At 47.9% G+C, this 24,524-nt stretch overlaps 2 long non-coding RNA genes across 3 annotated transcripts; one reads left to right on the top strand and one right to left on the bottom strand.

Moving 5' to 3' along the window:
- On the top strand, positions 2,017-14,127 carry LOC110389040. 2 transcript variants are annotated; one of them, XR_002433043.1, is made up of 5 exons: positions 2,017-2,161; positions 2,288-3,263; positions 4,459-4,593; positions 5,940-6,158; positions 13,990-14,127. It is a non-coding gene; the product is annotated as an uncharacterized LOC110389040 (long non-coding RNA). The 2 variants fall into 2 exon arrangements; XR_002433042.1 differs by having other exon boundaries at positions 2,017-3,263.
- On the bottom strand, positions 11,410-23,148 carry LOC110389039. The gene is made up of 3 exons (XR_002433041.1): positions 22,182-23,148; positions 13,758-16,094; positions 11,410-13,078 (listed from the first exon to the last, which is right to left on the bottom strand). It is a non-coding gene; the product is annotated as an uncharacterized LOC110389039 (long non-coding RNA).

Below are 24,524 nucleotides of genomic sequence, written 5' to 3'. Positions count from 1 at the left end.
GATAGAAAACCATATTATGGGCAGGTATAGAGCAGTATCCACATTGGGAACATCATCTCCTTTTTCCCTGGGGCAGCAAGCATCTAGCTCAAGGCACCAGGGTTAATGTCCTTTGCAAATACTTATCTGGCCTAATAGATCTGGGGATATCGCTATCACTCACAGATATTTCAGAATCTCTCCTCTTAATCCTGACAAGCTCTTGCCCTTAATAACTTCAGTGGGACTCTTGCCAGAGCAAAGACTGTCAAGTCAGATTCTCAAATGAAACAAAAAGAAAAGCAGGAAGGGAAGTTCAAGGTGAAGCTTTTTTTTTGCTTGGTGCTTTTTACGGATGTTCAGGATGGAAACTGTTGTTGGTTTTTTTTTTCCTTCTGATTATCTAAATGATGGATGAGTCAAATGTCCTGAGAAATTGTTCCAGATCCAGCCACAAATGACATAGGATGAAGAGAGCAAAGCCATCAGGGGCTGAGAGCAGGCAGAGAAAGAAGACTGGGCGAGTCCTATGGTAGGGAAATAGTGGACTCAGTGGGAAGGAAGAGATTTCAGAGGGAAGCAGGGATCATGTAGTTTATGGAGCTTATACATAGAAATAGTTTATACATTTTCGGTTTGTGAATATTTAAGTAAGTTGTAACAATCAGTTGTTGTGGGTTATCTCAGACAACAGGTTGCCCGTGGCTGCAGTGTATTAGGTGGTAGCTCCTTACATTCTTTGGAAACCTTTTGCAGTGCTCAGTCTCCTGTGACAAAGATTATCTCAGCTTTCATTAAAAATGAGAGGAACATTTCTATACTCCCTCTGTCGCAGAAAACCTAGAAAACATGAAGCTGAGAGCCACAAAGCAAATAAAGGCCCAGTTCCCATTTTGAGACATTCTCTGATTGCTGGAGACGTTCTCACTCCAGATCGATGGTTTGCAGCGTTGCAGGCAGGCATTGCCAATAAGCAAAGAGCTCTTGTCGTGATATGAGCCACAGGAGGCAATGAGCAGCAAGAGCAGAGGATGGGAGCTGCTCTTAGAAAGAACTGGCCTTTTCCTGCAGCACTTCCAGAGTAGCACAAGGTGCCCTGGGATCCCTCCAGGCACCAGCTCAGAAGCAGGACAGCTTTCTTTGCTCAGCTCCGCTTTGTCCATGTGAAGCTTGGCAAGCTGATCTCCCCCTGCAGGGCAGGTATCCCCCCCAAGGCCCAACCTCACCCTGCACCATTTGTTTTCTCCCAGCGTGCAGACTCACCTCTTCACCCAGGGACGGAACTGATGTCACCACCTGGAGCTCTGCAACATCTCTGGGAGGATCCGTGAGCCTGTGACCACAGCAGAGCATGGCTGCAGCAGCCAGAGGCTTCCCACAAAGAAGAGGGTTTGGGAGTGGGTGCTGCCTGGATTTCCTTTCCTCAGGACTGCACAGGCTTTGCTTCATTCTAACCTTAAAGCTCGTAAATACTCAGTAAACCTAACTTAGATCCTGTTTGTACCTGAAACAAGCTGTAAATCCTTTGGGGTTTGGGGGATTTCTCTCTCTCTCTTTTTTTTTTTTTTTTTTTTTTGCACTTGCAGCCAAAATCCTGCTATTACTTATTTAGATGCATTTGGAAGCTTACAAACTTGCAGCGATTTGCCAGCACAAATATTTTTCAAAGAAGTGTTCCCCTCTTCCCTGTAAATATTCTGCCTCTGACCTTTGTGGGGAAAAATAAAAGATGTTTTGGCCAAAGTAGGAAAAAATAAAAATCTATAAACGTTTCATAGTACTCATCAAATACAATTTTACTTTAGTTTTACAGAGAAGCAGAACTTTCTTTTTTCTTCAGCACCTCTGGGAGTGTCAGTATTACTTGTATAGAACACCCAGCAGCAGGGTTTTTACATAGATATGTTCGCTTTCCATGGAAAGTCAGTAGATACACTCAGAGCAATTCCTGAACAGAATAGGAGGGTTCAAAGGGGACTTCTGAAAGGTCGAGCTCACTTGTATGGACTAATGCAGTGTCTCATTCCTTGAAGGCTTGATCCAGCCCCCACTGAGAGATATGAAATTGCTTCAACAGAAACAGGACCTGACCTTTACCGAGAGACAAGCCAGGACCTGGAGCAGCCCCAGCCTTGTGACACAGGCACAGACATGCCAGCAGCCACCTCCTCACCCTGCCCTGGTTCGTACTGCAGTCAGTCCCTGGGAGAAAACAGAAATTCATCACAATGAGCAGAGCAGAGGCTTGGCTCAGTAGCGTCATTTAATGCCTGATAATCCCTCATCCCAATTTGCTTCAATTTATTAGATGTCCCTGGAAACAGGTGTGATGGAAATGCCATGGAAACGTGAGACGAGTGGAGCCTTCAGCTCACAGCCTCTCCAGCAGTAGTTTCGTCAGGGAGAGCAGAGCTGACATCACGTGGGCACCTCCCTCTCCTCTCCCCATCTTCATGTCAAGAGCCCAAACGCAGCCCCACGCTGCAGCCTAGAGCGGCACTTTTCATCAGGACTGGAGTGGGAATCCCGTCCACAACTGTCAGCACCAGCAGTCCTCCCAAAGTAATCCCAGTGTGGGCAGAAAGGGGCCCTGAGCTAAGCTGCTTGCATCTGGAGACACTCGGTGGGGTGCTGCTTCCCTCTCCCCAGCCCTTACGCTTCAGCATTGCCACTTGGCTCAGATAATTTACTTTTAATAGTCTGGTTACAAATGAGATTGCAAAGGAAGCACGTGACTCAGAACTGGGATTTCTGAGTCACATTCTCATTTCCCCCTTGTGCCTCCTAGGCCTCTAATAAACTACAAAGAGACATTAAGAAAACAATAAGAACTCTTTATCTACTGAGACTGGGGAACAGGAACAGTGAGCCGGCAATAATGGATTCTGCGTATTTGCAGTGCGTCCCTGCGGCAGCAGCAGAACAAGGGGAACGGGAAGTTCAGGTGCTCAGGACATGGAGTGCTCAGAGCAGCTGGCCAGCACTGGGTGGAAAGCAGGTGAGCGGTGCCTGAGGTTGGCTGAGCACGCCTTCCTGGGCAGTCTCCTGGAAGACATTTGGCCATGTCCATGCTGCATTCCATTGCGAACTCAAGGGAATTAGCCAGCTGTCATGTGTGCTGTGAGACATCTTCTGCATCGCCCCCCAACGTGAGCTGTATCACTTGGGCCAGGATAAACCACAGGTGCTGGCAGCAGCGTGTAAATGGGAAAAGAAAAGGGGCCACATCCTACCCCGGCCTGCAGCACCTCTGATTGCGACAGCAGTTCTGCAGACAACTGCAGGTAATGGGAAAATCAGGCCTAGGGAATCAACAGACAAAGGTCCCCCCCAAGGCAAGGAAATCAATGCAAAATAAAGTGGGGGTTAAAAACACATACGCAGAACTAATTACAGAAAGAGGACTGAGCCTGGGGTGGATGAGAGCCCTTGATAAAAGAAACGGCTCCACCAGGTAAATGGAGCAGTTGGCCTCAATGGCTTGGGTTATTTATTTTATTTTTTCTCTCTCTTCATGTAGGTCAGATGTCTTCCCAAGGGGGTTTCTCTTAAACTGCTTCTTAGGATCTCAATTACAAACTCAACGCAAATTAACAACAGATAATAGAACGGTTAGAGCAAAAGAAACCTCAGAGAAAAACACAGTGCTCTTAGGCCAGAACAAATAGCAAGGGGTTCATGGGAAAGGAAAATCAATGTGGCTGATATTTATTACAGTTTTTATGAGGGGAGATGGGACTCAACCAGAGCCCATTTTGAGTTCTGTTCTGTTTGGGTCTTGCCATAAACAAAAGTGATGAGTCCAGCCCCATCCTTGCACTTCTGTGCCCAGCACATTTTAATTAGGGTTAAGAAAATAGGAAGGAGGAAAGAAAAGCAAGTAAAAATACAGAGAAAAGAGAGAAGAAAAATCTCCAGCTGATTCATAATTTAGTATCTGTTCTGCTCAGGCTTCTGTTGGATCTTCCAAAAGCAACGTCCCCTTTCATTCAGATTGGGTAGTTCCTGTTCAAACGTCCTTTTGATGCCACACATGAAGAGAAAACAAACAACCATGAGCAGAGAGAGGAAGGGAAAAAAAGAAGGCAAACAATGCAATGTGTATAGAATCTAACACTACACAGCATCCCACACTGGGAGGCAGAGCCCGGCACTGGTGACTGTAATCAGCACGAGTGGGAACACACTAGGAAAAGAAAGGACAAGGGAAAGGCGGGTTATGAGTAACCAGGTCCTTGCTTTCACAGCTTGCCTCCCAGCACACACACACGCCGAGCAAGGTGTGCACAGGCACATTCAGAGCCATGCAGCAGGAGCCTCAGGAATGCCCCTTAGCAGGCAGTTGTAGGGACATAGCCACGATCTCGATGAGGTACAGGAGCACGTGCCTTGCTGCCAGGTGGGAAGCAGTTTCTCACTCCCTGTTCCCTAGCTTGAATGTAAGCAGAGTCCTCCATACGCATGTATGTTTGTGTCCAGGTTTCTGCAGAGACCCATGAAATGTGTTCTCCCTGCTTGACCCATCCCACTGCGTTTCTGACTGTGCCTGGACGTGGTGGAGATCGGTAGCAATGAGCTCAGATCCCACTCAAGAAATTTGGAATTGGATTTGAGGTGAGTCCTGCTCCAAGTATAGCTCAGAATCAAATTATTTTAGTTGTAGCAGGGAGGGGGAAGAGAAACAGAGTAGATGAAATAATAGCAACTGTCTAGCTAAGATAAGCCAGACAAGACAAAATATTAATTCTGATGATGTTAGCACACCAAACAGAGAGAACTGTAATTCTGTCCACCTGCCCAAATCAGGGAAAATTACTGTCACCGATGGTGCATAATTTAGGAGTGTTAAATCATTAAAACTGGGTAGAAATGGTAACATCCCATTATTTGATGCCATTGATACTAAGCCTGTCTGTGAAAGGGAGATCCTCTGAGTCAGTGGCTCACGTTCCTTTGCAAGTGGAGACATAGCAAGTTCTCTGAAGGTTCACGAGCCTCACTGATAACGGAGAATGTTTCCAACCTCAGCTGCTCGCTGACGCCTCGTATCCTCTGCTGTCCATCGCAGACCCGACACAGGGCTGTTTGTGAGCAGGCTCCCCCAGCTCACGGCTGTGCCCTCTTGCTCTGAAGGATGGCTGGGGTGGCTGCAGGCCTGGAGCAGGCAAAGCTGTGCCGTGCCGTGCCGTGCTGTGCTGTGCCGTGCCGTGCCGTGCCATGCTGTGCTGTGCTGTGTTCTGTCTGCCCCCAGCTCTGCCAGTGATTTTCTGTGTCATCTTGAGCAATCACTATGACTAGACACGTCCCCTTCCATATCAGACAGCTCGTACAGGTGTCCTCATCAACCTCATTAACTAATGAGCCAAACAGATCACACAGTTCTGCTGATGAGACTCACTTTGAGTCTTGGAGTGCAAGTATATCTCCATTAGCCCATGGTAATCAGTCCAACGTGATCAGAGGCCTCTTTCCAATATTTGCCAGCGTAGCGAGATACTGTGAGGAGACTGAACTGGACTCTGCTTGGAAAACAGAGGTGGTGCAGGTGAAACACAAAGAGATGAAATGAGGATTGTGAGGAAACTATTCCCTGCATTTCTGAAAGAGGGCACAGCCAGTTTATGGAGCATCCTTGGATTGTCATTTTCCCACTGCTCCAGTCACTTCGTGCTACCGTGGAGGAGTGGGGCTGCAATCATCACAAGGCACAAAACAAAGGCAGGAAAAAAATGTCCTGGTTTAGGGAAGCAGGGAAACCTGTGGCTCAAGCTGTGTCTCTGCAGGAGCTGGGGAAAGCTACAGTTTTCTGCAGCCACCTGGAGCTTAATTGCCACTTAAAGGAATTATCTTCAGCCTTTTTCCCTAAGAAAAACAACTTTGTACAGAGCAGAGAGACAGATAGGAAAACAGGTTGGAAATTGCCTTGTAACCTCTTTTCCATCCTTTTCCCCCATTCACAGGGAAGGAAAAGAAAATCAAAATGCAATCAACAGGGACAGGAAAGAAAAGAGTTGCTGGAGAGCATGAGCCTCCAGAAGCTGGAATAGGAAAGAACAGAACCATTCAAGCATCCCCTGGTGTGGTGTTCCTTCCCCAGGCTCCTGCAGTTGGTCATGGCACACGCTGCTGATGAGCTGCTCTGACATCTCACTAAGCACAAACCTTCTTGTGCCATCAGGGTAAGTTCTTCTGCTTTTGGTGTTATTGTAATTAATGTTTTTAGGGAGTTCTCCCAGCATTTGGTACTCTTGACTAGGATTCAGCCAGGAGGACAATTTCTTCTCTCCTTTAAAGAAAAAAGGAAGCTCTTTTCTCTTTCATATATACCAGAATAACTCCTGGCTGAAATGAGCTACTTGCTGTGGGAGAAAGGCACTGCACTGACAGGCTGGAAAACTGACAACTTACTATTAAAGTACAAAAAAAGTCACCTCCCCACTGATGGTGAAGGCTTAGCAGCAGGAGACTCTTCTCTTCCAGAATCCTCTTGCTGAACTAAAAGCTTCAGAGGAAGTTGTCAGAAACCAGGAATGGGCAGGCCTAGCCTAGTGTACCCGGCGCTTCAAGTAGCCCTGGCTCAAACCCGGAGTTGTTTCCATACTCTCTTCATTGTCCTGCAGTCATGCTTCGTAACTTCGTGTTCTGACTCCCTTCTGAACATCTCTCTGAGTGGTACTGAGGGACCCAGGCCTCCTTTCAGTGTGCCATGCTGCAGTGCTGTGGAAGGATGCCCCTCAGTACGAGTGCTTTTCAGTGCTTAGGGCTGTAAAACGAGGCTCCAGTTCCTCCTTCCTATTTTTCTCCTTTTATTCCTAATGCTGGTGTCTCATCAGTCTATGAGTGGCACCCCTGTGTTCCTGTTTCTCCCTCTGCACCCAGCAGTCTCTGTACACATCGATCCGTGCATATTATCAGTTTGGTTCTCAGCATATGGTTTTCAAGCACTTGCTTTTAGAAGCACTAAAATCACATAAAATGATCCAGACTGTTCCATATGAGCACCCTCTCGATTCACAATCAAGAGCTGCCACCAAAGGCTTTGTATTTAAAAGACATACTGCGGCTTCTTTCACAGTTAAAATATTTAACTCAAACCATTATCTGAAAACGACCATGGAAGTAGAACAGGCAGTAGGAATGTCCTCAGACTGTCGGCATGGAAAGGGATTGTTTCAAGAGTGGCACTGGGTTATTGAGGCGTGCATTCTAGGCATTCCTCTCCCAAAGGAGTGAGGCTGCCATTTTGGAAGCATCGCTTTTTAGGAAGTAACACATTGCCTGCAGTAACCACTCCATGTCCAAAGGCTTCATTCCTAACATTGTCTTGCTTTCAGTTTCTTGGCCTTGATCCTCAGCTCACACACATTGGTATCTCCCAACAGAAGTGAGCTGAGATAATTCTGTGTGTGAGCTGAAGGTCGGATCCAAGACTCAGTCTGTATTACAAACGAGTTCCAGAGAGATTCTTGGCAAATGAAGCAGGAGAATAAAAGTCTTTTTGTACTCCCTAAATTTCCCAGGAATAAAAAAAATGTGCAGTCAAAACTATTCAAATGACTTTTCAGGAGATCATTCATCTATTAATGCATTTCTTTTTAAACAGACAGAGTTTGCAAATTTACCTTGGGCTTATAGGCTAACCTGTTCCATTGCCATCGTGGCCAAACCTGATTTCTGACAGCTCTGTGTTCACGGTGAGTCTCACGTCCTTGCTGAAATAAATAGGTTTCTGCTCAATAAAGATAGGCTTTAATTAGAGAATAACTTAATAAGAATCTTATTGAGGTTGTAGTGGCTCTTGAGGCCCAGTCATGTGCATATTCAAGTCAGGTATATACCCACTGAAAATCACTTGATTTCTCAGAATGAGAAACCAGAATCAAGCACAGGGTCTCAAATCCATGCTCACATAAAGCAGGGCTGTACCCTGGGCAGAGCTGTTTTGAAATCAGTGTGACTACTCTGTAAAGCTCTGTGCAGCAGCACCGTGCAGTCCGCAGCATTTTGAGCTAAAGGTTGTAACTGCAGTCTCGAGCCTGATTACCCTCTGCACAGTGTGAACAGTAAATTGCAATTATCCCCACTTTTAAAGTTCTTGCCTAAAAAGTTTTATTCCTATTAGGGTAAATAATCCCCCTACTCTCATCTCTTGTATTGATGGAGCAGAAAATCTCTCTGCTATTGTGATTCTCTCTTCTCTGCTTTTCCTGGTCCTATTATGCCCATCTCTGTGTAGGTTTTGTTCCTGTGTACATTAGGATCTTTTACAGTCAATGAATAAAAAGCAGTGATGGTGCTGAGCCTCTCCAAGGAGCTTTGCAGATTGGCTTCAACTGGTTCCTTAGGATTACATTACACTGCAGCCCAGTGCTGCCCATGACTGCATATGGTGCATTCCTGCAGAGACCTGGGATTGGGCTGAGGCCCACTTACTTCTCACTTCTGCTTTCTCTCTGCTTCCAAGCCACCCATGCCAACTTCATTGACATGGATAAAATAAGCCTTTGGTGCACAGCAAACAGAGTTATAGAGACTGTGAGCAAGAAGTAAACTGGAGCTTTGGTTTGTGTCTCAACAACTGCCAGGTGCATCCTGGCTGCGGGCGTTTGTTCCAGGTGATGCTGTGAAGAACAGAAACGAGATAGCAAGACTTTGTGTGCCACGTAGAATCTGCAGCACCAGCAGAGAAGAAGCTCTTACAAATTAAGTATAGCTGACCTGCAGGAATAAGCCTAAGGAAGAATAAGCCATAATAACCACAGCTCTTTTAAAGCCTCTGTTTCGTTAGAGAGTCTTGAATAGCTTCATAAAATCAGGCAAGTATTTATTATAGCAACTTACAGAAGGGAACATAAAGGCCCTGAGAGGTAGTGGCTGGCACATTCAGATGCTGGTTGAGATCCATGTGTGCTTTGTTGCTAATGACCTAGAAAAGCATGATTGCTTGTGTCTCATGTTGAGCACCTACACAGGAAAGCAGTCGTGTGCAGGGGCCATTTGTGAAAGCCTTGCCCAATTAACTTCCTCAGTATCCCACAGAAAAACAGTAACAGAGAAACAGAAACGCCTTGCTGACAGCGCTGCTGCCGGGGGATGGATTGCAGATGAGTGGCAGAGCCCTGGAAAGAAGAATGTCCAAGCAAATGGTTACATAACTTTCAGAGAACTCTTCAGCTTTGAAACATTCTCCATAACTGTTATTACTATTTTGGGTGGTTACCAGCAGGATTTCTATTTGAATAATGGCTTTGCCCTTCCCTGAGTTACATCAAATTAGGGCTTCGTTTTGTTTGTGTGTCTTCTTCTCTTCTTGTCTTAATTAAGATACACTTTTCTAATTATCCAAAGGGAAACATAACACATATTAAAACCTGAATCGTGTAAGGAGCTGGGGTAACTAATATTCTAGGGAAGGGGCTGCCATGGCTGTGTGTTACTCAGACGCTTTCCTTTTCCAGTGACTTTCATCCAGGAAGTCTAGTTTGCAGCTCAGACATTAATTAGCGCTCTCATTTTCCCCATGAAGGCTTCCCCATGAGCAGCGGGCTCCCATCGCCAGCTGCACAGAAGCATAGAGAGGAGCAGAAACTTGTGGGGACGGAGGATGACACGATTTGCTGGTCAGATCCAAGAGTTACAGCTCTGTTCTGACCACCTGAATGCAGCCAGAGCAGAAGTACGGCCGTACTCTGCTTTTCTCCAGAAAAGTCTCCTGTGTATCCATGGAAATCGCTGGCCCTGACCACTGCTGGCGGGAGAACAAGTTTAGGGTACACTGGGGAAGCTGGAATAGCAGTGGCCTTGTTTTACCTGAGCTCAATCTACTGCTCCGTTTTGTGAACACAGAGGAACAGGAGCAAGCTTAAGTGACTCCAGAACGAAGCGTGGTGCTTGAGACTCATCATTTATATTCTGAAAGTGCTAGCAAGAGCAGGGCTTATTTGTTGATGTTTGTTTGCAGAGGTTTATTTGTTTGAAAAGGCTAATCAGCTATCAGGATGCAGAGGCAATTGCTTAAACTTAAAGGAAAAGGAAGAAATTGTTCAAAGCCATTCAGATGAGGTAGCATGGTTTGTGTTTTGATGTCGGTGTGCAACCAACTGACAAATGCTGAGCCACAGTCTGGTGTAAATCCAGATGAATTCCATTAGAATCAACAGACTCGCTTCCAATTTATTCTGATGTAAGAGAGAGCGTGATATTTCCATTTAGATTTACATTAGATTTGTTTCCTGTTTTCCATAATTCAGTCAGTTTCCATTGTGTACAAAAACAGCCTGCGCCAGATTTTGATCTCATTTGCATTGGATGAAAACAGTTGTTTCAAATGGAACTACACTGGATTTATAATTGCATAAATGAGAGCAGAATCTGATCTATTCTAAGTGAGAATTTCCCAGGGCGTTGCCATGTGAGAACACCCCTGCTGTGGTGAAGCGATCAGGTGCTTTGTCATCAATTTCCATGGAGAATTTTCATCTGAATCCTGGGCTGGAGCCCTGAGCTTGGCCTGGCAGCTGCTGCGCTGCAAACCCGGGGTGCAGAAGCCCCTCTCCTTCCGAAGATGAGCTGACAGCCAACACTGCCACCGTCCCATCACCTACGAATGAATACTGTGCATTGGAGTAGAAGATAAAAACAGAAAGGGCTCGGTCTTGCCTGGCACAACTCTTCTTCAAACGATATGTTGGCTCTGATATATTTCATTTGTCACACGCGTTATTTTTAAGCCAAGTTCTCCATGTTGCCTTTTGCTTTCTCCCCTGAGGCCTTTCCGACTCCCCTTGTTCAGATGCAATTAGAAACGTTAGGAGCAACACAATGATTCTCTGGCAGATAAGGCTATCTCTGTTCTGATGGCTACGCTGCTAGCAATAGATTGCGTTATTACTAATAACTAATAAGATGGTTATTCCCAGCAACATGGGCAATCAAATGGATTTACTCCTCCCCATTGAAGCTGCTTATTTCACTGCGACTGGGAAAATAAGGCCATTTAGAGTCATTAATGGCAGTTGCAAAGGCTTTTCTGAGTAGATATACGAGCTGTGTTGCCATAGCTTCTCGGATGACTTTGATCCCAGCTCATCCATCTGGCTTCACAGCCTCGCTCTTATTCCTTGCTCTCTTGTAGGAGTCAGTGTTTCAATGGGATGAGAAAAGTCATTACTGTCACTCTGGATCTTACAGGTACTACACAGGCTTAGCTGACCCTTAATTTGCCTTCTGACTATCAGCTGTCAACGTGTGAAGCGTGGATAGTCCCCCTTCAAGTTCTCAAAGATGAGTCTTGCTATGCACCTCAATTCTTTGTTACCCAGGGCCTGGAGAAATACAAAGCTGATGTGCAGAAAAAGCAGCTGCACCAGCAGCATACCACTTTATATCAATATGGCTTGGCATTTTAAATGAAGCCATACCTCTTCCATGTGCGTTACAAGACTCCTGTGTGTTTAATTCCAAAGAAACTATAGTTTCCTTTATAAATTTGAATAGTCCTCTTCATTTATAATGTTTTGCACCAGACATAGGAAAGACAACGATGGCAAGAACGACAGCAACACCACCAATGTCAACAACACACTTATAAGGCCATCAGTATTAGGAGCACATTATGTGGCAGATTGAAATTTCAGCATCTCTGCACTTCTCTCACCACGTCATCTCAGCCCTGTGCAGAGAGACTGGAAATTACCCCATGGGTTTGGCCTGCAGTATAGAAAACAGAGCCGCGGAAAAAACAAGGCAATCATCAAATTTCCAGTGTAGGCGGCAATCTGTCTGTTAGGTTTGCACACATGCACATTATCGGGGCCCGCGAGTGCCTAAAGGCAGACTTACACAGAGCAGCTCGTGCCTATAAAACACAAAGGCACGCCAGGTTCTCCTCTGTCTAATGCTTCGCAGTGAGCAGTGACTGAGCAGGACCCATCACGCGGTAACAAAGGCTGACATAAATACTTATTTGTGATTTTGTTCCCCATGGTTTTTATTCCACTGTGCAATTTGCATTACAACTGGATCCTAATTGTCCATTTTAGCAAGCCAAGAGCAATCTGATACAGATTATAATACATGAGGTGAAGCAGCAACGTCACAAAATAAGTGCTGCCAGCCAAGGGCAGCCTTCTTCTCTCCCAGGGTTTTGACACTGGCTGATTAAGCAACTGGGCAGTGCTGCCTGGAATTAACATGAGCTCAAAAAAAAAAAAAGAAAGAAACAGGACAGCTGGAGCCTGCTCAGCAAAGCAGAAATGCCCCAGACCCTTTCATCAGGTTTCATGAGAGTCCCAAGTATCTGAGGCAACGAAGTCCTGAAAACAGCTGAGGTGATGTAACGCTGCTGTCCTGGTGAAGGACCCCTCCACTGGCCCCTTAAAGGAAATGTGATGCAGCCACCACGTGTGTGCAGTGCTTCTGGGGCACAGAAAGCCTCAAAGGAGAAGGGACACGGCCTGCTCGAGACCCTGAGATCCACCACACTGAGTCCTCCTGTATGTGAGAAAACCTCGGTATTCCCAGGGCTGCCAGCGCAGACTCATTGATTAGAAGGCAGGGCAGGAAATTAAATGAGGCAGGTGAATTAAAGCCAGACTTCACAGGCTGCATCTGTTCCTTCATTCCCTCTGGGTACAACACTGATGTAACTTCAAAAAGTAAATTTAGCGTCGAGGAAAGCTGCCAGACTGATGGCCCTGTAAACAGAAGCGCTTGATGCATCCGCGACGCGGGCAGAGGAGAGAAGCAGCACTGCAGCGTGCCTCAGCCTGAGCTGCCCTGCTGGAGCGCAGCAGCTGCCGCAGATGGCCCCTGCCTGGGCTTGTCTTCTGCTCCTGCAGCTCAGGAAAAGCAGCTGGTTGGGAAGGCCTGGCTGCAGCTGCGAGTGGAGGTGAATGCAGCAGCAAAGAGCAAACAGTAATCCTCTCGGTGATGGCCCAGCAACAGAGGATCCCAAAGACAAGCACTGCTGACAAGAAGAAAGCCCATCCACGATGCAGAGCGTGAAGCTGCAAACGTCTCCACCCTGCAGTGCGCCCAGGCTGGCACGCAGATGGGAGCTTGCACACCTCTCAGCCTCAGTCCTCGGTCTTGTCCACACCTGTGTTCACAGAGAAAAAGGGAGACATCTATTTCAGAGCAGTTCTTACTACCAGCGTCTTTCCTGGTATTTGCACGTACAACAGCAGCCCTGTACTCTGCACTCTGAAGAGCCTGGCTGTTTTTTTTACAGACCTAGATGTGCAAAGACAGTCAGGACATGGCACATGAGACCTATTTCACCACCTGAGTGGTGCTCAGATTTGAAGCCTGCCTCTGGCCCTTTGGAGTCCCGATCTGCTTCTTGACCAGACTCAGGTAAACCCCAAAGGTCTAAATTACATTGGAAAATGTGTAAAAAGAGCTCGCCTCTTCTGTGAGCTGCTGAATGGTGTGATCGCAGCATTCAGCAATCACTGAGGATGCCTGAAATTAAGGAGTAAAAGGCAATGCAGGGAGGATGGGCAGTAAAAGAAGCAGGGGGAACAAGTGAGTAAAAGACGGGTGGTCCCACTGCCTTCCTGGTGCTCCCGTCCCTGGGGGCTGGCACAGTCCTACCTGCAAAGCATTAAAAATCTCTTGAAGGAAAGAACAACAGTCAAAGAAAAAGAACAGACAGCTCTTGTTCCTCAGAGCACAGCCTCTTTTCTTTTATATGTTGCACTGGATTATTCCATAGAGGGAAAAAACAGAAACACCTCAAATAGATCCAGTTAGTTTTACCTCTTTTCATGCTATACCTGTGGCTGTTTGCAGGTGGTTTGCTTTTTTTCTTCTTTTTCCCATGTGATAAGATCCATCATTTGAAGGACAGCAACCAAACCAGCTCTTCTTGCTCTGAAGAAAGGCAGCAACTGCACTTAGAATATAAGATTGTCAGCCAGATCTGAAGTGTCAATCAAAGCCTATCTCTGAAAAAGACATTATTCCAAGCAGCTCCCCACACCACCACAGTTAATTTATTCTTTCCAGCTATCCTCCTGAGCTGCAGAAAGACTACCAGCGCTGACCAAAGCCGCCAGCTACAGCGCGAGGTGCTGGAGCAGAGACTGGGCAGAATTCTACTCAGGTCACTTCGCCTTCTGCAGAGAGAAGACCGTGATTTCCAGGACCAGAGAGGTAAATACTGGTCTCCCAGACTTTGGGAGACAAACTGTACATTTTATAAGAAGGGAGACATTGATTTAGGACTCTGCTGTTGAATATGCCCCATCTTCAGTGGTATGCCTCCGCTTTAATATTATCGTTAAATTTAAATTGTTACTTATGGCTGCACCTGAGCTGCGCAAGGCGCTTCTCAAGCTCTCAGAAAAGCACTGGCTCTGCTCCAGCAGTCTCATTACTGCAGGACAGACAGACGCGGGGAGGCGCCGCGTGGCAGGAACGCTGACCCAACCGCGGCAGCACCGCGCTCCCGGCGTGCTGGGTGCCCTTGGGAAAGGCACGTCCCCACTTCCCACGTTGGGTCCCATCCCTCCCTTTGTCCCCTGCTGCTTGCTCTGCAGGCTCTTCAGCTGTGGCTGCGTTCACCCCTCCTTGTCTATCTCAGAATCTCTTTCCGCACAAAGTCCAAGGAAATACGTGGGGAAACACTTCTTGTTTGTAGGAAAAAGGAAAAAAAAGATCTCCTGGAAAATGAGAAACTCCATTTTCAACGGTGTTTCTTCAAATCAAACATTTTCTTGTCACCAAAAAAATCCAGAAGGGCATGTTTTCCAGTTAGCAACGGAAGATGCAGGTTTGGGGGTTCGGTGCTCGGTCGTTGATCACTAAAACTTCCTGGGGAACGTACTGTAGTGGTTAAAGAAACATTCATTCTGTCCTGAACAGAAGTTTGAACCTAAAAAGTGAGTTGTTCTGTCAGCAGGGAACTGGTGAAACCCGTTCTCCTGACTTATGGATTACAACTGCTTTTTTTTCACTCCCTTTCTCAGTGCTCCCAATATCCCCAGGGCACCCTTATCCCCTCCAGGGCCTCCCCAGCAAAGTGTGCAGCTCCCAGCAGCTTCCTGCCCTGCAGGCGCGGTGCAGCTTTGCAGAGAGGCGCTGATTGACCAGCTACTATCTCAATGCCAGCTGACCCAGCTGCTGCACCTCAAACCAGGTAGGAGCAGAGATACAATTACCTCTCCTGCAGTAGGATATTAACTTAAATATCTGTTTCTATCCAGCTGCTGCTTTTTCACAAAAATTGCAGGAATCTTGGATCTGTGAGACCTCTTGCTCTCTGTCAAACTGGGTTGAATCAGGTCAGCTGGTTCAGGAGTTGGGGCACTGGCACAGAGATGGGAGAACAACACAAGGAAGCTCACTGCTCTATAAGCCCTGTCTCAACATAAGGTCGTTTTGGTGTAACAGCGTGGCCCTAATGTCAGGCAGGGCAGTCCCCATGACAGCGACCAGCCAGCCTCTGTCCTTGGGATATATAAAGGCTGTCAAGCACCAGGACTGTTTTGTGTGCACTTAGCACTTGTTTGCCGGATGGAGCTTTCAACCTGGAGTTCAGGGCCACACCACATTGTGCTCAGAAGCACAAACAGTCCCTACCCTGAGTCACTTACAGTTGGATGGACAAAGAGTGGGAGAAAGGGAACAAGAAATTATCTCAGCCTTGCACATAGGAAAAGGCCAGCTCACTGAGGAATCCTGTGAGGGGTCGGAAGGAGGCTCAGATCTCCACCATCCTCATCTGGGGCCCTGAGCAAAGCCCACCTCAGCTCCTTCTTGCTTCACCACCCAGACAGGATTTACCCTTTCCTGGGCATTTCACGCTGATTCATTGCCCTCAGGAGCTGAGTCAGCCCAACCCACGCTTCTCCGTGGGCAGCTCAGACCACGTGGCTCACTGATGAGGAAATGTTACTTGTAGTTGTTTTGGGGTTAATTATTCATAGACACTGTGCTTAAAAGTCGCGGAGCTGCTTTTGAACAGTCCTGGAGCTGGCGTGCAGGGAGGGACTTACCAGCACCCGTGGCCACGCTGCTGTTCCACGGCCAGGCTCCCTTCCATCTGCTTCCTTTCAGCGCTTGTCACGCTCCCCGTCTCCCATGGCTTTTACTGTGCTCTTTGACATTATCTGCATAAGAATTACACAAATATTTGGAGCATTGTAGACATGCAATCAAAAAATGGCATTTGCCCAAGGAGGCACTGACCCAGGCAGGGGTAGAATATAAACCTGCTCCTCTGACGGGTTTCTTTTTCCAATCGCTCTAAGCCACTGCCAGGGTTTCACACCTGCTTTTCCTGCTGCAGAAGTTGCCCTCACCAGGGCAAGCAAGGAGCAAGGAGCAAAGCTCCTGGAAATTCATTTTTCATCTCAGAACAGAGCAGTCCGTAGCTTTAGGAGCACTTCAAGGATGTTTACAGTGAGACAGCTCGAGTTTCTCTACGCACGCTCACCACTGTGCATTAGCACTAAGCAGTAGTTTTCAGTCTTTCTGGGTTACAGTTCCATAAACATTTTCTGACAGGGGTACAGACCCGCACGGAATACGTAAGCTTAGCAAAAGTAGGATTACTTCCTAAGTTACTCTTCTGAAGATCCTTAGGAATCATCTAGGACAACCCCCTGGTGTCTCCAGAACAGAGGCTGAAGCTCCTGAAAATTTCTAGGGGTACACTTCAGGGCCAGCATTTGCTTATTGAGCTCGTTATCGTGGCTTGGAACGCAACCGAAACACCCAGGGCCCGTAGGCAGCTGCTCTGCCAGGCACCAACCCGCCCCGCCGAGCCAGTAAGTGCAGGGCTGAGCCTCCGGATTCCTGTGAATTATTCTTTCCAATTATGCAGACAAGAAACTGAGTTTGTGCTGGAAACACTTAATGAGAACTTGGAGAAGTTCAAAGTTTGTGAGGGGGCTTCCATTGGATCCTAGCACAGGACACAGCGGGACTGCTTTGCCTGATAGTAGCTGCTGCCTGGGTCTTCTGCAAAAATGCCAGAACAACATTCGTATTGCGGCACGTGGTTACTCAGCTGACACCTTGGGGGCTGTGGGACGCGGGAGAGAGCATTTATCCCACCTGGGTGAAATCCCCCGCTGATACGAATCAGCAGAGCTACAAAGAAGACCGGGAAGCTGTGCCATATTACACCAGAAAAGAACCTGGTTTAGAATATGCTTTCACATCGTTCGTTTTTTGCCTAGAGCCAAGACAGACAGCCCTTGCCACCATGGGACACCTAGTAGCTCAGTTTCATCTGCTGAAATCCCATGCAACTGCACCGGGGAGGAATTCAGACCCTCTGGACCATGTTCTCTGGTGATGCAACCCTCTGCTTTCGTAAATGAGCTTCATGGGCTCACTGATAAAGAACTGAGCTGAACACCTGGGCCGCTTTCTGGCCTGCGCTGTGCTGGAGGTCAGCAGAGACAACTGCAGTGGTTCTTTCAGATCTTAAAAATCTTTTAACTGATTTCAAGAGTTTACACCAACAGAGAGCTTGGCCATGAGTAACACACATAAATATTACTTCTAGCCACAGAGATGGAGAAGTCAGTCTCCCACCTGGCTGTTGCCTCAGTAACGCATCTCTAGCAGGATGTTTTTTAAGCCAGTGTTATTTATCCAGTAGATGGAAGCAGACCTGCTAAGGCCATACCAGGTCAACATATGCTTTGGCATGTGCTGAAGAACATAATTAGTTCTCCCTGAGAAGAGAGACTCCCAGTGCTCTTTAAAGGATCGTTATCCTGATGTGAGATGCCTTGGAGCCTGCTGCTAAGTCTCAGCTTAAGAGGGCAGGTCCACAGCTGTATGGGAGTGGGACATCTCCCCTCCACACGGAGGAGAAAGTGCTGAGCAACCCCAGGTGCTGCAAGGTCAGTGCAATACGGGAATTAGCTGGGCTCCCCAGGAATGGATGCTTCTGCTGTTCTACCACGAGGTTGCTCCTCTGGACCTTTGGGAAGCTGGCTGAGCAGCGTCTGAGAGCTAAAGCAGGGTCCCAAGCAAATGAAGGCTCATGTAAGCACTGCCGCTCACCAGGGACACTGGGGCTGCGCTGCAGAAGAGGGGGGATCCTGGATATGCTTATCTTGACCTAAGAGTGGCTTACACAGCACGTGGCACCTCACTCTGCTCTGGGAACTCTCAGGAGCTGTTCCTGGATGAGTTGTTATGGTAACTGAGCTAATGCCCCGAGATGGATGTTTTCAGGTGGCTCCAGGCCAGAAATTCAACACCAAGAGATTCCAGATAATAGACTTCTGCTAAATTCAGTGCTGGCATCTAGTTTATTTAACCTATTCACCAATGACTTACTGAACTCCATTCTCCGGGCAAACCACGTATGATGAAAATAGCTGCTTGGCCTCAATGAACTTTGTCTTTCAAAAGACTGAGGGGTTCCTGTGAGCTCCGGCTGAGTCTGTGCCAGTAAAATAATTGTGCCTGGGACTCTGCATTGAGAGGACAGCTGGTACTGAGTGGCCATTGTTTTCATAGCAAATTCTTACCCTCCAAACCTGGGTGGTCACATCCAGACAGACCACGTGGAGTGGGCCAAAATACTCCAGCCGTGTAACAGAGCAGTCCTGGCACTGGCAGGGCAGCTCACTGCATGGCCGGGACTCAGGAGGAGCCGCAGCAGTTTCAGGAACTCCCACATCCCCACGGACCCGCCGAGCAGCTGCCTGGCTCTGGGGCCTCGCGCCGCCTCCGGAGCGAGCCAAACTGGTTCTGCCGTGGCGTGGTCCACAGTGGCAGCACTGATCACGCCTCGGGCAGCTGGGACAGCCTGCTGCATGGCCTCGTGGATGCTGCAGCGTTTGTGCTGCATGGCTGCTCTTTGCATGTCGAGGCTCCCAGGTGGCTTCCCCACGCTGGACCCCGATGGCTCCAACACTGCAGGCTGACGCAAGGCCGCCGAGCTGCAGGGATTCTACCTCTGCTTGTTCATTCACATTTCAGGTCTTGCTTTGCTTGTTTTGCCCACTTTGAAGCTGTGTTGTTGTAATATGGAGCTCTCTAGGGCGGAAGCTGTTTTTCTGCGTGTTCTTTGCTTGGCTTCTTCCGCAACAGGATTGCAATCTTAATCAGTGCAGCAGTAATATGATTAACAAGCTTCTGCACAAGTGGGAATTGCATCCCCAGTGGATGTGGTTTTCCCAGTTCTGCCTTGCCCTTGTGTTTTCTCAGGCTGAGAGGTCGTGTTGACTGAACTCCAGAACAGCTCGCTCGAACTTTTGAGCTCTAAGATCCAAATGAATTTCCAGCGTGAGCTGGTATGCTGCTCCCTTTCCTGCCAAGCTGCAGCCTTAAGTGAATTTTTATGGCTAAGTTATAAACCCCAGAAAACATGAGCAAGAAGTAGAAATGCTGACTTGGCCTTTGCTAAATGCCAATTATCTACAAAAGCATTAAGGGTTGGGGGGGATGAAAAATAGGGTCATTTTCATGTTTTCTCGAGTTCAAGTAAACTGTCTCATGAACCCCTTACAGGAACACACAGCAAACAGAGTGACCATTAATATTTATAGGCTCGACACTGAGCTGCAGGCCTTGGCAATCAGAGCAGCTCCACTTTTGGGATTAATACAGCCCTGCTTGGCTGGCCTCTCAGTACAAAACAGTAAGTGGGGACACCAAGACTTTCAGGGAGAACTTAAAAAGCAGATGCTGACCTTTGATGGAGGGGGTCCGCACTTCACTGAGTCGGTGAAATACTAAAACCAGCTCTTAAGTCCTTGGGGCTGCTGGGTTCTCTGCTCCTTTGGCCCTTATTCCCTACGGTTTCCCACTATCAGCCAGCTGACAAAGAGTAGTACATCCCACAGACACTACTGGAGCGACATGGAGTAGAACCACGGAACAGATTGGGTCGGAAGGGACCTCACAGACCATCCAGTCCCCACCTCTTGCCATGGGCAGTGACACCTCCTTCCAGACCAGGCTGCCCAAAGACACATCCACCCTGGGATGGCCCCTCCATGGATGGGGCAGCTCCAGCTCTTCTGGACAGCATGTGCCAGGGCCTCACCACAATCTGAGCGAATAATTTCTTATACATAATCTAAATCTCTCCTCTTTTAGTTTTAATGCATTCCCCCTTGTCCTGTCACTACAGGCCCTAGTAAAAAGTCTCCCCCCATCTTTCTTGCAAGCCCCCTTTAAGTATTGAAAGGCTGCACTAAGGACTCCCTGGAGCCTTCCCTTCTGGAGGCTGAACAGCCAACATGGTTTTATAATACCTAAAGATCTGGTCCAATAATTTTAAGACTTGAAATGGTGCAGTAATCTCAACTGCAATGCAGCACCTGCCTTCTCCCACCCTGTATTTCCTAACACCCAGCTTAATTGATAGAGAGCGCCCTCAGAACCAGCCCTGTGCTGAGGCTCAGGCAGGGTGCTGAGTCACGGAGGCTGCGCTCAGCCCAGGGCCAGGCACGGAGCAGGGTGGGGACGGCTGCCAAGCCACGCACAGCGCATCCCAGGGACAGCAAGTGCAGGTCGTGCTCTGTCAATATCTCAGCCACTCCCTGAGCCTTTGGAGGAAGGTATCCCCGGTACCTGGGCACTTGGCAGTCATGCCACAGAAAATGATTTGGAAGTGGTCGAGGTTGTCATAGCCATAATCCTTCTTGTGCAATAACACGAGGAAAGACGTGACTTAAAGGAGAGACTGTCTGCCCCCCACAGTGCTCCCAGCCTGGGAAAAGGAGTAAGAGAATACACAGAGGTGCTTGCTTAAGAGCTGGGAAGGTTTTGAAGAAATTTAAGGCAAAAAAAAAAACACCACAACAACATTATAAATCCTGCTCCTTCTTTCTCATACTCACAAAAATTGAGCCTGAATGCTGAGCAAGAGGCTTTAAATGTTCAAAACTGAACAAACTTTCAGAGGTACCCTGAACATAGCACACTGCGGCTGGGACCTCCTGGTGAGTTTTGCAGCGCTGCATTTAAACACTGTTGGGTTTTTTTGCAGCATGTGGAAAGGTCCACAGCACATTATGGAGCATAAGCATGTGCGGTCCATCAGCTGAGTCCCTCTGGATCCTTTCCTACAACAACAAATCTATGTACTCCTGCCATTACAAACAAGGTGAAAAGGAGGAGCTGTGCAAAGTTAATCAGAGAGCTGAAATGAGATGTTGGAGAAAGGGGCTGTGGGTGACGTGGGGTTTGCAGTTAGCTGAGCGATGTGAAATCTCCTGTATCTGCCTGAGCTCTGAAAGGAAATGCTTTATTAAATCTTCTTTGTGTGAGATTTCAAGCTGCCTCTGGACTGGAAAATAGGACCGTTCCATGTGGCATCTAATCAGAACTGAAGTCTTTAGTGCAGGCTTTTCTGCAGAGCAGACTGATCAGCATAGACAAGTAACTCAGAGGTCTCAGCATTCAAAAAGCTGAATTAGGCACAGTACAACTGTGCTCTGCCGTGCACCACTTCTACACAGTATTCTCCAAAATGCTTCACAGAAGGAATCATGCAACAAGCCAGGCGCTGGGAAGGCAGCACAACTGGACATAAATGCACCCCACTGAGTCCTAGCCGGCCAGAAGGTCTCAGCTCCAGTGGCTCAACTTGCATTCACACTGGAATGCAGGAGTTTCCCTGGCTGACAAAGATTCACTGAGTTTCCTTTCCACTGCCTGTCCCAGAAACCGCCGGTGTCACTGCCTCGTGCTGAGATCTCACTGCGTTTTGGGAAGCTGCAGCCTCTGACCGTCTGTGTCCAGCACTCCCTGGGCTTTGCTGTGAGCAGGTGGGCAGCTCACAGCTCTGCGGGACCGCACCACCCCAAACACTCACGGAAAGTAAACACTAAAAAGAAATGGCAAGAGCCAGGCACCACAGTCAGAGATGAGGACAGGGGAGAGGCTCCCGGAGCACACCCTGAGTCACACAGGCTCCCTTTTGCACGTCTTCTCCCTCCCTCTGTGTTTGGCCGTGTTTTCAGGAGAGTGAGACCTGACCGGAGACAGGAGAGGAAACACCAACCAGGCTGCCTCCTTCTCGACCTCCCTTACTTCACACTTCAGCCTTCCTGGAGCTGAGGAGACTTAAATCTCACTCTGCCTGCTGGAAATCTCAGAGTTTCAGCTCCTGAGCTGCTTTCTGCAAACTCCAACGGGAAAGCGTCCCATGGGCTGGGATGCACGCAGCATTCCCCTTCCCTTGCACCGCCCCCGCTGCAGATGAGCTCCGTGCCTACCTTTTGTTGCTGACGAGAAGCAGGACTGAGCCATTCTGGATATTGGCTTCTTTCAGAGTCTCATGCTCTTCAAGCTGCCTGGAGTTGTAATAAAATGTCTTCTTCCAGGAAGTGACGCCCTCCCGCACCAGGTAAGCCCGCAGGTCCATCACTGTGTCTCTGGGCTTGACCGTCAGCGGCATCATCAGGTCCTCATCAGCCAAGTGCACCTTGATGTGGTACCTCTTCCAGCGAGAAAGGCTCCTTCGCAGCGTGTCCATCCTCTCTGGCTCAGCAGGGACGGTGTGGCAGAGAGGAGCATCCAGCTGGGAGCCAGGTAGCGCAGGGATGTGGCTCTGAAGAGGCTGTCTGCCCTGCGCAGCTTAAAATGTCCTGCCAAACCTGTTCCTCCCGGTTGCTGCGCTGCATACTTCACATTCCAGGGAAGAGCTCACCTGGCTCCCAGAGCGTACTGGCTGGGAAATGCCTCCGTGAATCATTTCCACACACCTCTAAATCCCATAATAATTACTGCGTCCTCACAAAGTGCCCTTCATTCCAATGGATCTCGGAGGACTTTAAAGATGGATCTCTGTAGCCATTAGAAATGTGGGTGCGTTTGAGAAATGAATGGGTTTAGTAACCTCGTGTCTGCTGTTCTCAGAAGCTGCCAACTGTGGGATAGTTCAGTTCAAAAAGTAGACATTGAGGAACCTCTCAGCTATTTAACATAATCATTTTAATGGAGAAAAATACTCTGCATAGTGAAAACTTCCTCATGGGGGAGAGCCACAGCACACGGGAGAACATTCAGAGCCTGGCTGATGTGAACTGCAGTGCTGTTTTGCCCTAGGAAATCTTCGTTGTAGAGAATGGGCTGGGACCCTCCAAAAAGGGCAGGATCCATTCATTGCTCCTCGTACCATCACATGTCTAGTACTGACTCACACATGCTCCTTGGTGGTTCATCGGCTTGATTTCCTCTTCCTTGCAGATCTCTGCCTAATTGAAGTATTGGCCGTATCCTGCTCTAACACGTGAGCAGAGATAGCATCACGGGGCTGCAGGCTCACCATGCAGAAAGCGACAGCAGAGGCCTCGGGAGCGCGCCCTGCTCTGGGGGATGCAGTGATACCTCCGCCAGGAAGGAAGCGATGCCAGCCCCTGGAGCTGGCAGTAACTGAACGATCCCGCAAGGCAGACTCTGGCAGTCACAAGATGATACTTCAGAGCAAACACCATCAAGATAAGGAAATCTTTTTTTTTTTCTTTTTCTCAAAAAGATCAAGTCACTCTTATCTTGTAGGTAATTTCCTGCAGCCCATATTACAGGAATTAATTCCCTTGTCCATTCTTCTCAACACAGACTGGTATTTTCAGACCAAAGTACTGCAAGATAGTTGTCCTAAGACACTGCTCTTCACCAAGAAGGGCATTTTCTTGCCTATTAGATAATGAAACCAATTGACGGATTTTCAGATACGGCAGCAGTCAGCTCCCATCGAGAACAAGAGATGTGTCCCCTCTCCCACTGAGAAACAAGAAGATTTCTGCCCAGTTTTCTCACCTCCCTTCCCTTTTCTCTCCCCAGTACATTATATAATCGCCAAGAACAGCAGCAAATGTCTTCAGCTATTCTACAGGCAATGGAGATCTCCCTGTGCACTTGATAGGAACTGAAGCTTCTGCTAGCAAGCGTTCCTTTCCAGATGCAGTCATTGCAGAGGTATGATGGTTCCGGTGGGGACTGGAATTCTTCAGTCCTCACTCTGCCACTGAGTTGCTGCAGAGGCTTGAGATGAGTCACGTCATGCCTTCACGCTCATCGTGTCACTGCTGCATGGTGTTAACACGTGTCCTTTAAGCACCTTGTGGGAAATAGGAGCAGCTTTTAGCACAGTCATGCCCTCCTGCATGGAAGCACTTGTAAACAGAATGGATCTACAGATATATCAATCATTTTCTTGAAGACAGGACACCACCACCATTATTAGAGAGGAGAATCTGAGGCATAAGGCAGTACAAAGCTGTTAAAAAAAAGTCAGAAGTTAGGCTCTTGTCCCCAGGTCTAGGAATCTCAGTGAAAAGCTGCATTTTCAGAGAACTATATAAGCCTGCAAATCTGGAGTGTGTTCCATCCTTCTCCATTGGGGTGACATTCATTCGAGGAGCCAAAATTTATCCCTGTTGTAACACCAGAGTCTCGGGGGTAAAGACAAGGTCTGATCCAATTCCTATTGCCATCCAAGGGCAGACTCTCATTGACGGCAGTCGGAACTGGATCACGCCCCAGACACGCTGAGGTCTAATGGCTCCAGCCAACAGAATCTGCCCAGTGAGTGCCAAGGGAAGCATAAGGCATTC

The sequence above is a fragment of the Numida meleagris genome, chromosome 27 (genome assembly GCF_002078875.1).
Source record: "Numida meleagris isolate 19003 breed g44 Domestic line chromosome 27, NumMel1.0, whole genome shotgun sequence".
Classification (NCBI taxonomy): domain Eukaryota; kingdom Metazoa; phylum Chordata; class Aves; order Galliformes; family Numididae; genus Numida; species Numida meleagris.
Note: the sequence above shows the minus strand (reverse complement) of the source record. Positions and strands in the feature narration are given on the sequence as shown.